At 46.7% G+C, this 19199-nt stretch overlaps 1 non-coding gene across 1 annotated transcript; it reads left to right on the top strand.

Annotated features, from left to right (window-relative positions):
• Positions 1-15337: 15337 nt before the first annotated feature.
• LOC130016990 (U6 spliceosomal RNA) lies at positions 15338-15444 on the top strand. The gene has a single exon (XR_008791305.1). It is a non-coding gene; the product is annotated as a U6 spliceosomal RNA (small nuclear RNA).
• Positions 15445-19199: the final 3755 nt, after the last annotated feature.

Here is a 19199-nt window from a genome sequence, read left to right as displayed (position 1 = left end):
GAAAAGGAGTTTCACAGATGGAACATCCCAAGAACAGCACTGCGCTTCAGCAGGGTTAACAGGCTCCAACAAAATCACAAACCTCTCTGGACTCAGTTGTCCTAATCTGAAAAATGGGGAAGCCAGTATTCTTAGACCCTGCTAGAGGCCGAGCATGCAGTTCTGGGGTCAAGCCTGGCAGGCGGGATGTGCTCGACTCAGTGCTCTGGTGCTGCAAAGGAAAGGGAAGGAAAAGAGCTCACGAGCTCGATGGGCTGAGTAAGTGCTCTGCATTCAGGAGTCCCAGCTCTGTTCTTCTGTACCACATAATCCATATACCCTCCCAGCACCACAGTGAGTGACCCCCAAACACAGAGCCAGGATTAGCCCCAGAGACCCCCCTGGAGACCCGCCAGGCAAGGTCCCCAGCAAAACCAAAACAAATTTCCTAGCCCTGCCAGAGAAATGCCACTCCACATCTCCCCTCCGAGCTACTGGTGTGGGGTGTCCCTCTGTCTCTCTTTGAAGCACCTCTTTCTCCAGCAAAGCTCCCTCCACAACTCTGACCTGAGATCCCTTTACCACTGCTGAAACAAAACGAAGACGAGCACTCCCAGAAACCCTTCTGTTCAATTACAGATTTGATTCTGAATTAATTCCCAGCCATCGCATACTTAGAAACCTTTAGCGATTGCCAAATTTCTCATGACCCCCACATTCTTCCCCCAATGAGGCTGCAACCCACAGTTTCCAGCACTACCTGGTTTTGAAAAGAGCCTGAGCATGTTTGTGACCTGTCAGGGAGGTTTAAGAGTCAGCCTCCTAACCTGAGCCTGCTCCTAGGTTGAAGACGGATCTTTAAGTCACTTCTGAGTGTTCTCCAGGCCCAGAAGAGTCTCAAGCCTTCTTTTCTCAGAAGAGGCTGCCTGCTGAGTGAAAGGGAAGAGCAATCAGGAAGGCTGGTTGCCAAGCAACCAAGTGCTCTCCGGTCAAGTCTATTCGCAGCCCAGTCTATTCCTGGTCAGGAATCACTGGCCCGACCAGGACTGAAGGGGCATCTTCACTCCAGCAGAGGTGGGGGGATGTCTCTCTAGGTTCTGCGGGAGCCTCAGGGAATATGGCTTTGGGAAGCTGAACTGGATTGCCCTGTGCTACTGTGCAATCCCAAGAGCCCCCAACAGAAATGTGACAGTCATTTGTATTTGTGTTATATGATGTGTGTGAGAATGTGTGTGTGTGTGTCACTACTTTTATGCCAGAACCTTGGAGTTCATAGGACTTACTCAGAACTTACTCCTGGCTCTGTGCTCAGGGCTCATTCCTGGTGATGCTCAGGGGTCCATACCTAGTGCTAGGGATCAAAACCCAGGTCAGCCACATGCAAAGCAAGTGCTCTAGCCACTGTACTATCACATCCTAGTGGGCCATGGGAAGGTCTACGGGGGTGACTGGGCTGGGGGAGGGTCCTCCACCCATTTCCCCAAGAGGTCAAGGCTGCTGATGCCTCAGCACAAGTATGGGTTTTGCATGCAGGGGCCAAGCATGGATTTTGCAGCCGTCTCTTTCGGGAGGAAGAGCAGTTCCCAGACAGGTTTCCCTCCTGGAGCCACAGCTAATCCCAAGGCTCAGGACGGAGCCATGGGAGTTCAGAAAAAACACATGGAAATGGGGATGGGACATAGCACTGGAGTTACATGCTCGAGAAACCATTATGGTTTCTGTTACTGTACATCTCAGTGCCTCAATCAATACAAAAGATTTTACAACATTTTTTTTAAATAATGGGGATGGGTGAGTAATACAGCCACGTATCCAAAATGCAGACACAAGAACATGAGATCTAAACTGCAACCTCTAGAACTTTGTAACGTACCTTTCAAATTGACAGGTGAGGGATGGGACAGGGATAGGGGTGAGGAGGGAACTTGGGAACACTGGTGGGGGAAGTTGACACTGGTGGTGAGATTGGTGTTGAAATACTATATGCCTTAAGCTTAACTATCAATAACTTTGTAAATCGCAGTTCTTTAAATTTTGAAAATTTATTTTAAAAAATTAATGGGGATGGAGGTCTGCAGGCTGGCTTGCCTGAGGAGACAGGGCTCATTCTAGAACTTGAGGGAACTGCACCTTGATCCTGCAGCTCCTTGGAACACATCTGAGTTTGATGGGCCACTCTAGTGCCCTTCCTGAGGATAAGTTCAGTGATGGGTGAAGGGCCCAGGACGCTGAGAAGGGAGCAAAGGGATGGAGGCAGCCCCTCAATGGGCCATTGGAAAGGGCAGCAGGGATGACTGGACCGGGGCAGGGTCCCCCAAACACTCCCTGAGCAGCTCCTTCCCAGTCCTTCCCAGAAAGAGGGACTCCTCTGTCACTCACTTGACCTCTAATTTCCCTTTCTCTGAGACTTTACGGCTCCACAGGAGGTCAAGGCTGTGTGTGCCTCAGCCCTAGCTGTCAAGGTGAGAAAAGGGACATTGCATCAGCCTGACATACTTCTGGTGCCCACATGTGATTCATGAGCTTGCGTATGCCCATCAGAGCCCACTGCCTTCCTCCTCCATCAGAGCCTGCCTGGGGGCCGTAGTGCCAAATCCATGAGTTAGGAGAAGCAGCACTGGTCCCTCAGGGACGGCCATGGGCGTAGTTGGATCAGAAAGCAATATCCTGTTTTGTCTGCATTCTGCTCCAGTCTCCGTGTGTCCTGTCACGGAATCCTGCTGGTTAAAAGATAAACAAGGGCTCAAAGCCCTGCCCGAGAGCCAACCGGGGGAAATCACACTGAAAACAACGCATCTCTGAAATGGAACCCAGAAAGGAAGGAATAAAACCCAGCCTCAAAGGCCTCCAAGATGCTCATTGCAGTTCTTAGGGCCCGAGATTTCAATGTCAGGATGGGAGGCAGGCACTGACACCAGGTGTGGTGACTGTCCCCACCACTTTCCATGGGAGACAGTCCATTTTTAAACGTTCTGACACTTCCCTCAGTGCTCCGGAAAATGGGCCAACAATAGCAAGCAACAGAGAGAAGACACACCGGCAACAGTCAACTAAGAATTCAATGAGTTTTGCTTTTTTAAAATTTTATTGAATCACCGTGAGGTAGTTACAAGCTTTCATGTTCAATGAGTTTTTTTGCCAATCACTTTTCAGTAAGTCTTTAGAGGAACTGGAATCGTGTCTATGAAATTCAGTTAAGTATGTTTCTCTGCCTGCTGAGATGTGGCCGCACGCACACCTGTGAGGTGAATCTTTGGCTGGGTCACAGATTCCTGAGCAGTTGCATGAATTGAGGAACCTAGTTGAGGCTGAGGTGAGGGAGGGTCCCTGTCACACTCCACCCCTGGTGCCTGCCCAGTCCTCTTCCCGGAGAATGAAAATCACTGACTGAGCAGCAAAGGGTCAACAAGTACCTCACATTTGCTTTTGGCTTTGTCGAAGAACAGAACTCTCTGTGCAGCTCTAGAAAATGCTTGGAGTAGACAAAGGCCTGCAGCCACACTGTTGCTCCCTCTCTCCTATCCTCTCTGATTGACCTTCACTCCTTCCTTGGTAGGGGGGGTGCTCCTTTGTCACTCATTTGACCCCCAATATCCCTTTCTCTGAGACTCTACAGCTCCATGCACTGTTCCTGATGGCAGTACTGCTGTAGTTTCTCTCCCAAGCGATGGGACCAAACACAGCAACAAGGTTAGATGTCTACCGGTCGTCAAAGTCTCAACATGCAACAAAGAACTAAGAACAGATTATGTTCTCTCTCTCCCCTCCAATAATTTACTTATTGGTGCTTATTGGTACTTATGATGGTGCTCAGGGAACTATATGGGATGATGGGGATCGAACCCAGGTTAGCTGCTTACAAGAAAAACACCCTACTAGCTGTATTATATAGCTCCAGCCCCAGCCAAAATTTCTTAAATGAAACACCTGAGCTTTCTGAAAAAGCTTTCAAGACCCATGACAGCAAATTTGACCTGCCTGGGAAAACCAGAGAACCCAGTGCACTGTCTGATCATCCTGGCTGGCGCTGCATTCGATACGAATCAGAAATCCAGAGGCCTCCTCCAGGGGGTCCAGATGGCGAACAATGATCTCTCCAGCCTGAACTGGTTCTCACTTCAAATGGCAATGACCTCACTGCCCAGGACTCTTGACCTTCCTCTGCATCAGCTTGGAGTGTTGATGGGCCTGAAGAACAGGTGAAACAGGATCAAGGGGGAGTCAGTGGGGAGAATCCAAACACTCCTAGAAGCTTATGTCCTTCCAGTTCAGCTCTCTCACTGAACACAGAGCAGCTGGCCCAGGCCTCCAACAGTGCCCCCACACCAGGAACAGACCTGTGGGGACAGTTCGAGAGGGAAGTGTCTCGTTTCTCCCATACTCCCCATGAAATCCCTTTCACCCAGGGAACGTTCTGAATCACTCCACCCTCTAGATGCACATTAGTCCATTAGGAAGGTGTCCATCAGTAAAGGTACATTAGTCCATCAGGAAGATGTTCTTGACATCTAGGAGGAGGGAAAGGAAGTTTCCTTCTCTTTGCCCACGTCATCCACAAGTCTCCCTTTTGTGAGTTTTACTGCTGCCATTTAAGTGGCTGCACTTCCCTTCCCAGGGACACAACAGAACTGTAACTCCTAGGCTAGTGTTTCTGTGCATGGAGCTGTGACATAAATTAGAATAGCACAGCACTGTAGCACTGTCCTCCCGTTGTTCATCGATTGGCTCGAGCGGGCACCAGTAACGTCTCCATTGTGAGACTTGTTACTGTTTTGGGCATATCGAATACGTCACAGGGAGCTTGCCAGTCTCTGCCATGGGAATTAGAATATTACAAATAAATTATCTTCATTTTACTACATGTGATAGGTTATAGAAATATTGCATTTTAGTTTAATGAATTAGTCCATCATAGTAATGTAAATGATAAGAATCTTGCCTGGGATTTCAACAAGGAACTATAACTGAAATTTGAGTGGCTGGTTCTGTTTTCCAGGAAATGTTTTAATATAGTTATAAAAAAATGTGAAAGTGGCTTTGGGTTCAAAAAAATTGCCACTGATGTTAAGCAAGGGTCAATTCTACCCTTTGTGACAGGTGATATGAGGAAGACTCTTCCTCGCTCGGCACCACAAACAGGGGACACAAGGGCCTTCAAACCTCTCCAATGAGTGGAAAAAAAGAATGCCAGTACCAATGAATAATAATTTTGTTAAATTTTTCTTGCTAGTTTCACCATTGTCATAAAACAGCATCCTAAATTACCAGGTCAGCCCAACTAACATGCAGCCCTGAACGTTTCCCTGCTAAGCACCAGTTTTTTCCTTCCGAATTTCCCAGCCTTGAACTTGGCTGCTAACTATGATCAGTGGTTGGGACTATGAATCCATTTTTATTTATTTATTTATTTATTTATTGCTTTTTGGGTCACACCCGACGATACACAGGGGTTACTCCTGGCTCATGCACTCAGGAATTGCTCCTGGCGGTGCTCGAGGGACCATATGAGATGCTGGGAATCGAACCCAGGTTGGCTGCATGCAAGGCAAACACCCTACCTGCTGTGCTATTGCTCCAGCCCCATGAATCCATTTTTAGACTCTGTGTAGCTTCACTGGCAATCACGATGAGAATTAGCCTTTAGTGAGTGCCAACACCAGATACTTTGTGGGCAGCAGGCTAACCATCTGACATGTATTCTTTCATTTAATTTTTCATTAGATCCAAAAGATAAACACTCTCCTCGTTAAAGAAGCTAAATTATTCGCTAGCAAGTAAAAAAAATTCCTGTTTAGTACCTGAAACCAAAGATTTCTCCCTGTTTCCCTCCCCTCCCCATCCCCTTTCATCTCCAAGACCCCTCCCCATTCCCCTTCCAGTCCCCATCCACCTCCTCTCTCTCCTCTTGCTCTCTCTCCTCTTTCCCTTCCATTCTTCCCATCTGTCTTTCTCCAGAGGGTAAACTACTATTCATTATATTACACATACCTCTAGACTTCAAAACACCCATTCACAAAACAAACTCTCTTAGAAGGGATCACTAAGAAAATGATGGAGGAATCAGTCGGGATGGGAGATGTAAGGGAGATGTGTGCTGAGGGTGGATAATGGAACAAACATGATGACCTCACAGTGTCTGTCATTGCAAACCATAATGCCCAAAAGTAGAGAGAGTATGGGGGATATTGTCTGCCATAGAGGCAGGGGGAGGCAAGGAAGGGGGGGTATACTGGGGATATTGGTGGTGAGGAATGTGGAGGGATGAGTGTATGATCATTGTGTGATTGTAACCCAAACATGAAAGCTTGTAACTATCTCACGGTGATTCAATAAAATAAAATAAAAAACTCTCTTGTGTAGATGAAGCATATATCATATAAAGCCACCTTGAAAAGACATACACTTTCAGTCTAACTGCTTCATAGTACATATGGCCTTTGGCCAAGCCACTGAAATTCCTTTACTCGTGGACCATGCTCATTTCTGAGTATGAATGGAATTCTGTCCTATACACTTCAGTGATAGATTAGCTCAAATGCAGAGTGCGTCACTATAGATCACCAGCTTGTCTAAGTCTACAAATTATATCTTCTAAAAGAATCACCAAGCCTCATGATAAAGGATACAGGCTCGTCTAAAGCCAGTGCTGCTTAATTCTGGAAAATATTTAAAAATGTAAACCAAGATACTGCAAATGATGAATCAAAGATGTGTCTCTTAAAGGCAGCATAAATTTTACTTTACTTTATTTATGTTCTGAACCACAACCAGCAGTGCTCAGGTGCTCTGTGTTCTGTGTTCAGGCATCTCTTCTGGCAGTGCTCAGAGGACCTTGTGGTGCCAAGGATGGAACCAGGGTTGACAGCGTGCAAGGCAAGTGGCTTACCCTTTGTATTATCTCTCTAACCACAACATGAATTTTAATGTCAATAGTTAAATATTACATTTCTACTTGACTCCAGACCAAATAAGATGTTCCAGATGGATTTGCAGAAAGCATCAAAGGAATGCCTGAAGAAAACTTTCTGAAGAGAACATCCCCCACCCACAGCATTATGTGATCTTACAGATAGAGAGTAAGAGGGCAGAGTTAATCAAACTTAACTGTCATGATTTTCTGGAAAAACATACTTCTAGAATGGACATGATCAATTAATTTTGAATAGAAACGCATCAAATAGAAACTGTCATCAGCTGTTTCATTTTCTCAAACCAATTTTTCCTGCTCAAGATCCAACTAACAGCAATTAAGAAATCTACAGGTTTTCAATCCTGACATTTTCCTACTTTTGAAATTCCTGATCTAAAATCAGTTGGATAATAAAATTTCCTAGAAAGGGCATTTTAAAGAGAAATTGAAAGGGGGGTGGAGGCATGCAGAACTGGAACCTTAGCAAAACAGAATGATTTGTTTGGGATTGGGGCCATCACAAGAGAAAAAAATGCACTAAACACAACAGAGAAATATTTGGGAAAGCCACAGAAACTGTGGCTCTTCAGAAAAGACTGAATCTTACAGGTCACATGAAATCTTAATAGGAATGCTTGAGTGTGAGAGAGAGATGGGACGAACGTGAAAGCAGCAAAGCATTAGTGTGTTGGGCCTGCCCAGGGGAAGTCTTTCCTACATACTATGTTGTGTAAGATCCTGGAAACTGGCCGTACAGAGGACCCACACACAACTGTCACCAGAAACTGCAATGACCTACTCTCCATCATGAGTCCATGATGAAGGTACTGGGCAGATGAGCAAGCCAAGGCCCAGTCGAAGGCTGCTTGGACACTCCCAGCCCTTCTTTCTGTCTCTTTCCTTTCTTGCAGAAAGCTGTTTATCTCCCTGTTTCTGCTCATCCCTAAGGAAAGACAAAGACAAGATGTGTAAAGTTAGAGAGGAATAAAATGAGGATCCCCAGAACACATATGAAGTTCTAGTGCATTATTATTTTCTCAATCCTCAGCTTTCCTTTTGGAAAGGGTCTCAACAACCCCCTGCAGGAACATTCTCGATGCTACTCTGCAGCTTGGAAGCACGCATGCTTGGAGGTGGGTCTTTGCTTTCTGCACATCTTGCAATCAGAGAGGCACTGAGCCTTCTTCTGTGCTCTGGATTTATTCTCTCAAAAAAGTAAAAAAAAAAAAAAAAAGGAGTGTGTAGAAAGCAAACAGCCTTAGAGACATGTCTCCCTCAGGGGGCTGGAGTGATAGTACAGTGGGTAGGGGGTCTGCCTTGCACATGCCAACCCAGAGTCAGTCCCCGAAACCCATATGATCCCCCTAATCTCTGCCAGAGCCAGGAGTAAGCCCTTAACACAGTTGGGTGTGGCCCCAAGACAAAACAAAACAAGAATAAGAACAAGGACAAGGTCAAGGACAAGGACAAGAACAAGAAGAACAAGAACAAGAACAAGAAAAATGTCTTCCTCCAGGCAAAAGGCAGGCACACGGCTGCTTGCTTAGCTCTGACCTCTTCTGTAATGGAGCCCACAGAGTACCCGGGCATCTGCTTGGTACCTCTTGCCTTACCTCCCAGAGACCTGAGTGAGGGGAACTGAGATGCATAAAACATGCAAACATGCAGCAGCTCAGCTGCTGGCAAGGCATCAGCAAGGTATCACCTTTATCTCTAACCTTGGAATTTTGCATCTTCCACTAACACTCACAGACATGGGCTGGCAGGCTCACTTCTTAGGGAGAAAATAGCATACTTTGCCCAGTTGGTCCTGTGAAACCTGGGGTCGGCTTTGCGCCCCCTGCAGAGATGGCAACCCAGCAAAACTGCTCTATGGCCTACACATTTCTCAGATATCCCAGGGTCAGAATCACCAGGGCCAGCACCAGGCAGATCTCCCTAAAGACTTTCTTCTGTTTTCTGATTCTCAGTGTCACATGGCCTCTCCTCACTGTCCCTGACCCCAGTCCTCAAGACAATGTCACATATGCCACAAGCCCGACACCCCTCTTGAGAGCATACCAGCTGCTCTGCCCAGGCACAGCCTCACCAGTCAGTGTCCCCTGCCTGCCCCCAGTTCTTTGTTCTTTTCATTTCATGTTGTTTGTTAGTGTGTCTTTCCCATTATCCTGTAAGCAATTTAGCGAGCAGATATCATATGCCTTCTTACCTCCTATTGGAGACCAGTGCTTTTACAAACCATCACACTTACTCATCATGGGGAATTTACATGTGAGAATAGGGCACACCTTCATGTTAAGCTATGACTAGCGATAGCACAGCGGGTAGGGCGTTCGCCTTACAAGCGGCCAACATGGCCGACCCAAGTTCGATTCCTCCGCCCCTCTCGGAGAGCCCGGCAAGCTACCGAGAGTATTCGATATGCCAGACACAGTAACAACAAAGTCTCCAATGGAGACGTTACTGGGCCCGCTCGAGCAAATCGACGATCAACGGGAGGGCCTTTACCTTTACCTTTACCTTCTACCTTCACCAGGATCAGAGAAGGGTGATGTGGTCACAGAGGCACCCCCCCACCCCACCACCACCACCATTGATCCTTGCCATCAATGTCACTGCTTCTGAAATCCTGATGGCTTGTGCTTCTCTGAGCAGATCTAGAAACACTGAAGAGGCCTCACAAATATCGGCCACTCTGGGAAAAGTGCACTTAACAGTGGAGAAAAGGAGCCCCCAGCGGTGAGTGTTTTTTTTAACTTTTTTTATTGAATCACTGTGAGATAGACCTTTACAAAGCTGTTCATGATTGGATTTCAGTCATACAGTATTCCAACACCCATCCCTCCCCAGTGTACATTTTCCAGCACCAGTGTCCCCAGGTTTCTTCCAATAACCCCCACCCCCACCCCCTGCTGCCTGCCTCTGTGGCAGGTGTTTTTCCCCTACCCTCCTCCTTCCCTTCCTCTCTCCCTCCTCCCTCTCCCACCTCCTTTGGGCATTGCGGTTTGCAATATTGATACTGAAAGGTTATCAAGAATATCCCTTTACCTACTTTTTAACCCTCAGATCTTATCCAAACAGCAGCAAATTTTTAAACACAATGTGGGGTGGGGGAAGCAGGGTAGGACCAGGCACCCACAACTCTAGGACAAGGCCAGTGGGGATGGGGGGGGCTTCAAAACAAGGCTGGTTTTATTTAAGCTAGTATTTCTAAGTCTCGGTGGAGAAATAACCTGGACCAAGAGGGTCTCCCTCATTCCGCTCTCACCCTGCACGCTCCTTTGCTCTCATTAGCCACCAAGGATCCCAGATGGAAGGCTCCTAGATATATCCCATCCCAAGGGGGACTCCACACCCATGCTAAGAGTTTCGCCATCTGCAAGAGGGCAGCAACAAAGTCCTAGGAGACCAGCTGGCCCTGCTCGTGTTCCACTGTGCACATGTTTGGAGATGAAGATGCAGGACACGTGTGGCATCTTCATTTCATTTCCTGATGTGGTTGGCACAAATGCCAAAGACAGCTACAAACATTTGCTCTCCAAGCCCCAGTGAACTAGAACATCTTTATTTCAGTCAAGCACAGCCCAGAATTTTTTTTTTAAGGAGAGAAAGATGACTTTATGTGAGAGTTGCTAGGCAGCCAGGCTCCCGGGGAATGCAAACAGACAGGTAGCTTTGCAGACTTACCGCAGGAAGCCACACTCTCCTCATCAGAAAGGCCCCCTTCTGCAACCTTGGTATCTTCTGCCAGGTCCAACTGGGTACTCTTCTCCTGTTTGTCTCTAGTGCTCACCTGTCACTCCCACAAACCATGAACTAGTGAAAAACCCGGAGTTGATCTGTGTTACCCGCCTAATTTGGGGTCGAACTCCAGAGAAAGTACTGCAAGAAATGAAAGTCTAAGACCCTTTCATATCCTGCCTTAATATATATGCAGAAGCTTTATAAAATATAGACCAGCCCAAGGCAAGTTAACTAATAAATATAATAACCCCATGATTCAGAATAACCCATGATGCTTCCTTCTAAAATAATATATAACAAAATGAGGATCACTATTTATTCTCGGTTTAACTTAATACCTAAAAATCAGTAGGCACTCACATGTTATCAATAAATTATTAATAAATAATTTTCATGAACACACGAGCATATTCCAACTAAAAACAATTTTTCAACAAATATTGCATCTGAGTAGTTTCATGTGAAGTGTTTCTTCATGTTTGACTGTTTTATTATATTAATATATATAAGCCAATGGTCTATTTCCACTTAGTCTATTAACATTTAACTTTTTCTATTTTTTTTTTTCTTTATTGTATCACCATGGGAAAGGTTACAAAGCTTTCAGGTTTAGGTCTCAGTCATGCAAATATCAAACACATTTCCCTTTACCAAAACTTATTTTTTACCATGAAGAACCCCAATAAAACCCCACCCCCCACCCCTCCCAGTCCCTGTGGGGCAGATGAATTCTAGTTAACACTCTATCTGCTTTGATTAGATTCATTGTTTCAATAAAAGATTCACCACTATTATTTAGAGTTTAGCCCCCCCCCAAATCAGACATGCTGAAAAAGCATTGTGAAGTGATTTGCTTTCTACAGCTGGGTTCAAGAATTAAATGTTGGTTTTGGATTTCTGCTATTTTACTTATTGAACCTGGAAGTATTTCTACTGAAAGTCAGATAGTTAAGAAATTGGTTTCTGTGCACTGGAGACGTGGCCGTGCTGGAGAGCCGCTAGTGGGGGGCAACTGGTGGCCTCGGTAGGGCGTGAAGGGCGGACCGAAACGCCCCCCTTCCCATGAGGTTTTAGTCGCCCCCACTACCCCGGCTCATACCTGCTGTCCACAAGGCTCCCATGCGGCCACCATCTTTCTTTCCAGAGAGGAGAAGGCGACTGGGGCAACACCCTTTCCCCTCTGGACAGACCTGATGGCCTGGATTAACGCATAGTCCATTCACTTTTCTGCTCCAAGCTGCCGGGTTCTGCATTAAGTCCTTGTGCTTCTGGGGCCGTGGCCGTGCTGGAGAGCCGCTCATGGGGGGCAACTGGTGACCTCGGTAGGGCGTGAAGGGCGGACCGAAACGCCCCCCTTCCCATGAGGTTTTAGTCGCCCCCACTCCCCCGGCTCATACCTGCTGTCCACAAGGCTCCCATGCGGCCGCCATCTTTCTTTCCAGAGAGGAGAAGGCGACTGGGGCAACACCCTTTCCCCTCCGGACAGACCTGATGGCCTGGATCAACGCATAGTCCGTTCACTTTTCTGCTCCAAGCTGCCGGGTTCTGCATTAAGTCCTTGTGCTTATGGGGCTGTGGCCATGCTGGAGAGCTGCTCACGGGGGGCAACTGGTGACCTCAGTAGGACGTGAAGGACGGACCGGAACGTCCCCCTTCCCATGAGGTTTTAGTTGCCCCCACTCCCCCGGCTCATGCCTGCTGTCCACAAGGCTCCCATGTGGCCGCCATCTTTCTTTCCCGAGAGGAGAGGGCGAATGGGGCAACACCCTTTCCCCTCCGGACAGACCTGATGGCCTGGATCAACGCATAGTCCGTTCACTTTTCTGCTCCAAGCTGTCGGGTTCTGCATTAAGTCCTTGTGCTTCTGGGGCTGTGGCCGTGCTGGAGTGCCGTTCGCGGGGGGCAACTGGTGACCTCAGTAGGACGTGAAGGACGGACCAGAACGTCCCCCTTCCCATGAGGTTTTAGTCGCCCCCACTCCCCCGGCTCATACCTGCTGTCCACAAGGCTCCCATGCAGCGGCCATCTTTCTTTCCAGAGAAGAGAGGGCGAATGGGGCAACACCCTTTCCCCTCCGACAGACTTGATGGCCTGGATTAACGCATAGTCCGTTCACTTTTCTGCTCCAAGCTGCCGGGTTCTGCATTAAGTCCTTGTGCTTCTGGGGCTGTGGCCGTGCTGGAGAACCGCTCGTGGGGGGCAACTGGTGACCTCGGTAGGGCGTGAAGGACGGACCGGAACGCCCCCCTTCCCATGAGGTTTTAGTTGCCCCCACAGCCCCGGCTCATACCTGCTGTCCACAAGGCTCCCATGTGGCCGCCATGTTTCTTTCCAGAGGGAGGAGGGTGGAAGGGACCAACACCCTTTCCCCTCCGGGCAGCCATGATGGCCTGGATTAACGCATAGTCCATTCACTTTTCTGCTCCAAGCTGCTGGGTTCTGCATTAAGTCCTTGTGCTTCTGGGGCCGTGGCCATGCTGGAGAGCCGCTCATAGGGGGGCAACTGGTGACCTCGGTAGGGCGTGAAGGACGGACCGGAACGCCCCCCTTCCCATGAGGTTTTAGTCGCCCCCACACCCCCGGTTCATACCTGCTGTCCACAAGGCTCCCATGCGGCTGCCATCCTTCTTTCCAGAGAAGAGAGGGCGAATGGGGCAACCCCCTTTCCCCTCTGGCAGACTTGATGGCCTGGATTAACGCATAGTCCTTTCACTTTTCTGCTCCAAGCTGCTGGGTTCTGCATTAAGTCCTTGTGCTTCTGGGGCTGTGGCCGTGCTAGAGAGCCGCTCGTGGGGGGCAACTGGTGACCTCGGTAGGGTGTGAAGGACGGACCGGAACGCCCCCCTTCCCATGAGGTTTTAGTCGCCCCCACTCCCCCGGCTCATGCCTGCTGTCCACAAGGCTCCCATGTGGCCACCATCTTTCTTTCCAGAGAGGAGAGGGCGAATGGGGCAACACCCTTTCCCCTCTGGACAGTCATGATGGCCTGGATTAACGCATAGCCCATTCACTTTTCTGCTCCAAGCTGCTGGGTTATGCTTTAAGTCCTTGTGTTTCTGGGGCTGTGGCCGTGCTCCAAACTTAACTATGATTTTCAGAGAGAAACGTTGGGTGGTTTACTTTGTATAAATGGATCACTTTGTATGTAGAGAGATGTTTTCAGGAAAAGTCCTAGTTCCTGCATACTCGAGCTGTAGTTGTAGAGGCTTCTGGTCACTGGGGTTCCATCTGGGGGAGGCGGGATGCGAAACCTACCCCATCTGGGGCTTCCTGATGATCTCGGCTCTTTTTGGAACCTGTTTTTTTTTTTTTCCTTTGGGATCTGCGGGTCCCGCCCTGCATGTTGTCCTTCTCGTTGGCTGAATGCTGTAAATATGGCGCTGGGGGGCGGGCTGTGGGTGTGACTTCCGGAATCAGAGGTTACCTGGGAGGTGTAGTCCCGGGAGATTTGAGGAAAAGTCCTAGTGCCTGCATACTCGAGCTGTGGTTGTAGAGGCTTCTGGTCACCGGGGTTCCATCTGGGGGAGGCGGGATGCGAAACCTACCCCATCTGGGGCTTCCCGATGATCTCGGCTCTTTTTGGAACCTGTTTTTTTTTTTTTCCCTTCGGGATCTGCGGGTCCCGCCCTCCATGTTGTCCTTCTCGTTGGCTGAATGCTGTAAATATGGCCAACTTTTTCTATTTTTAGCTACATCTTGCTATGAAAAGTCGTTTGGGGTTTTGGCTGTTTGGGGCCACACCCAGAGGTGCTCAGAGTTTACTTCTGACCCTGTACTCTGATGTTACTTAAGGCAGTGCTCTGGTAACCATCTGTCATGCCAGGGATCAAACCGGGATTGACCATGTGCTACACAAGTGCCTTAACCCCTGGAGCACCTTGACCCCAGTCATATGTCTGCAGACCCATTGTGAAAATTCTCTCCATAATTCTCTCCTGCTTTTTTCCCAAATTTCTATAGGATATATTTATGAAATTAAAAGGAATAGTTTATATAAAATTTCTTAGTATTTATTATCAAAGTGTTAAAAAAAAACCATTGGTAATAATTTATACTGCCATCATAAATAGGCTAATCCCTGTTCAAACATAGTTGTATTAGCTCAGTATATTGTCATTCTTTAATTGTACACTTTGTTTACATTTTGTTGTATAAAGGTTTAGCTCACTGTAGGAAAGTGACATTTTATTTCAATATTAGATATTTTTCCACATGTACCAGCCATGTACACGTCCCCCTTTGTGAAATGAGATTTTGTGGTCTTTGCTGACTTCTTTCCCACTGGGGAAAAGGCTGCACCAGAACCTGGACACCAGGAGACTGGGTCATGGCACCATCTGCAAGATAGGACCAATTGCAGCCACCTCAAAGAGAGTCTGAGATCTCTACTCGCATCTAGCTCCAGGTGCAATGTTAGAATGTCAGAGGCAGGAATTCAGTTCAAGAAAGCTCTCAAGGCAGTCTGGGATCCCCATTCCATTGCCCAATGGAGGGGACAAAGGTTTGCTCACCTTCGGCTCTTGAGGGGCGAGGGGGATGCACACCACTCAGGGTTAGACTCCTGTGCCAATTTGATCTCTAGTCCCACACGTGCCTCCCCCACCCCCAGCACAATCAGGTGTCATTCCTGAGCACAGAGTCAGGATTAGCCCCTGAGCACTGAGGGGTGTGGCACTAAGGGTTGCCCCCCAAAATCAAACAAAAGTGCTCGCTTTGGCAGCACATATACTAAAATTGGAACGATACAGAGAAGATTAGCATGGCCGCTGCACAAGGACGACACGCAAATTCGTGAAGCGTCCCATATTTTAAAAAGAAAAAATTAAACAAAAAAACCCATAATTTTAACTATAACTTCTTACAAAATTTGTTTCTGCTTTGTATTTTACTGTATTTAAAATATCATAGAAAAACTTTATCACTGGCAACATAAATTGGGTAGGTCTTTGTTTCAAATGGAATTATTTCTAGTTTTCTTTTTTTTAAATTTGTTTTTAATTTTTTTAATTTCTAGTTTTCAACCCAAAGAATGATGTTGGCAGTAATCTTTAGAAAGCTGTCCTTAGTGTGTTAAAGAAATGTATTGTTACTTAGATTTGCATTTCATGGATTTGTAAAACTTGGATAAGAACAGGTGTTTATATACTGAAGAATAAAAAAATCTGGTGAAAAAATTAAAATCTCAGATGGCTCCAGTGTTTAAGCACTCTGATTTATATATTTAATTAAGAATTAATAATAAAAATTGGGTATGTTTACGTCTTGCCTGAAATAAAGATACACAACACTGTCTGCTTTTAAAGGTCTTAAGTACCATGGAAAATAATTATCTCTAGTCAACAGAGTTTAGATTCAGAGAAATGACTATTTTTTTTAATTCCTTGCTAAAAAGAATAATTTTTTGTACTTTTGAGATACCACAGAGGGTAGGGTGTTTGCCTTGCACGTGACTGACTCAGGTTCAATTCCTCCGTCCCTCTTGGAGAGCCCGGCAAGCTACCGAGAGTATCCCACCCACACGGCAGAACCTGGCAAGCTCCCTGATGCGTATTTGATATGCCAAAAACAGTAACAAGTTTCACAATGGAGACTTTACTGGTGCCCGCTGGAGCAAATCGACAAACAATGAGAAGACAGTGCTACAGACAGTGCAGTGCTACTTTTGAGATGGGTAAGCATCCCATCTCAAGTGGGATTTGGTGGGAGCGAAGGAGATCCGAGGGCCCTCTGTGTTTTACCAGGGCCACACCAGTAGTGTTAAGGGGTATTGGGATGACCCCTGGTCACACATAAGATACCCCAATCCCTAGACTATCTCTCCTACCACTACACTTGTGAGATCTATGAAAGAACATGGCCATCTCCAGAAGCCAGTGCATGTTCATGAAGAATTATATGTGCCAATCTTAATTTTTTTTATAAAATTTCTAATTTAGAGAGATTTGGTTGGTAAAAGGAGCTTGGATTTTCTGATATTATTTGTCAGGCCTCTCACAGTATTATCAGATGTGAGTGATGAAATATAAACTGTGTTGGACAAACAGAGATATTTTAAATTATGGGCCTGAACAGTAGTTTTGGGTTCCTAGGAGATATGATCAGGAGAGAGAGAGGCACTTATCCTTCTTAGTAAGTATTTCTATCATGGAATGATTATATATATATATATAGATATATGTACATGTACGGGCTGGAGTGATAGCACAGCAGGTAAGGCATTTGTCTTGCACGTGGTCGACCCAGGCAATCCAGGTTCTATTCCTCTGCTCCCTTGAAGAACCTGGCAAGCTACTGAGAGTATCTTGCCCACATGGTAAGGCCTGGCAAGCTACCTGTGACATATTCAATATGTCAAACACAGTAACAATAAGTCTCACAATGGAGACGTTACTGGGCCCATTCAAGCAAATCGACAATGGGAAGACAGTGCTACAGTGTATATATACACATGCACACACACACACACACACACACACACACACACACACACACACACACGGTATGTATACTAAACTCCAAAATATCACAAAGTTGTAAAAGAAATCAAATGGTTTTCAAAACAATAGCATAACAAAATCAACTGTACAATATCATTGATATGCGGCATCTTAAGAACAAGAAAAGGGAGTTGGAGAGATAGTACAGCAGATAAGATGTTTGCACCACCTACCAAGGTTCTATCCCTGGCTCTGCATATGCTCCTCCGAGTACCATCTGGAGTGATTCAGGTTTTGAATACAGAGCCAGGAGTAAGCCCTGGGCAATGCCTGGTGTGGCCCCAAAGGAAAAAAAATAACAAAGCAAAATCCAACAAAGAAAAGTTGGGGAGGGGGGTTCCACAGGCAAAACAAGTAAAGGGATGAGAAGACAAAAATATTCAGTTATGAAAATAAGTGCTGGAGCTCTTATCTCCAGCAATGGCGACTGTAGTTTATGACACAATTGCATATTTGAAAGCTGCTGTGACTGGGTGTGAAGAGATCTCAATTTGAGAGAAAAAAAATACCGCGACTTTGTCTGGTGACAGAAGTTCACTGGACACATGGTGGTGATAAGTTAAATATATCTCTATATATCTATGTATAAACATATTCTGCACCTAAAATAGCTCAACTTCAACTAGAAAAGAAATTAAAATTCTACTTCTCTTTAAATAGCTTTAAACATGTGATAGAAATCTAACCAAAAAAAAAATCTTAAGAAGATGTGAGCGGGCTTACATAGTGTTGAGTGAGGTGACCAGCTTGGCCGCTGTTCATGCCTACCCCATCAAAACCAAAACATTTTACAAATGCTTTCAAAAATGAGACTTCCCCTCAGAATGAGGTGGGCCCTGATATGGTATTCCAGGGTGGCGCCCAGAAAGCAGCCAGTGAAGCGGACTTGAGAAGCCCAGATGTTATCAGGATTCATCCCCTCATATTGATGGGCAGAAAGGGACCAGGTAGCACAGGCCCAGCCACTGCCTTGAACCAGTGCATGGGGAATAGCTGGACTAAAATGGCCCGTCAGAAAGGGTCCTGAATTGGGCCCAGAAAGCCCAGTCTTTCTACTTTCACAAGAATCAGTGACCGAGGCAGTGGGCCACTGAGGGAGAGGGGCATGACCTTGGAGGAGGTGGCCCTCTGCAGCTGAGGCAATCCCCGAGGGCTGACAGCTGAAGACGCACTCCAGTTGATGCTGCCAGCAGCTGGATCAACAAATCCTTCAGGGCAGGGGTTTCTGGGCCACATATCACTGTGTTCACCTCAGTGGGAATTCCCAAGGCCTGCTCCGAGCTCATGAAATGTGTGGAGAATACGCTCTCTAAAATGTTTTTAATACACAGTTAAGCACTTGCAAAAGCAAGAAAGGGGGCCAAAGTGAAGAAGGAACTGACAGATATGCGCCTTAGGGGAATACGGCTTTAATCTCATCGAGGGAAAAATGAAAGCTCTAGGCTCCGTTCCCAGCAACCTCCAGAATGGGAACCGCAAGCTCATGCCATGTGATCCAATTTGATTTAAGGCAAAAGAGCCCTAACCCAGGACACACACATTTGCACCATCCTGTAGCTCTGTCCTCCCATTGTTCATCGATTTGCTCGAGAGGGAACCAGTAACATCTCCATTGTGAGACTTGTTGCTACTGTTTTTGGCATATCGAATACACCATGGGGAGCTTGCCAGGTTCTGCCATGCAGGCGGGATATTCTCAGTAGCTTGCCAGGTTCTCTGAGAGGGACAGAGGAATTGAAGCCAGGTCTGCCAGAGTGCAAGGCAAACGCCCTACCCACTGTGCTATCACTCCAGCCCACACACTTTTTAAAAAATTTTTATTAGTGAAACACCATGAGGTACAGTTGTAGACTTACAAATTTTTGTGCTTGGATTTCAATTATACAATGATCAAATACCCATCCCTCCACCAGTGCCCATTTTCCACCACCACTGGTCCCAGTATCCATCCCACCCCCCCATACCCCTTATCCCACCCTGCCTCTGTGGCAGGGCATTCCCTTTTGTTCTCTCTCTTTCCTTTTGGGTGTTGTGGTTTGCAAAAGAGGCATTGAGTGGCAATCATGTTT

Source organism: Sorex fumeus, unplaced genomic scaffold (assembly GCF_029834395.1).
Source record: "Sorex fumeus unplaced genomic scaffold, SorFum_2.1 ptg000169l, whole genome shotgun sequence".
In the NCBI taxonomy this organism is placed as follows: Eukaryota; Metazoa; Chordata; class Mammalia; order Eulipotyphla; family Soricidae; genus Sorex; species Sorex fumeus.
The sequence above is the reverse complement of the archived record's forward strand: the minus strand, read 5'-3'. Positions and strand labels throughout refer to the sequence as shown.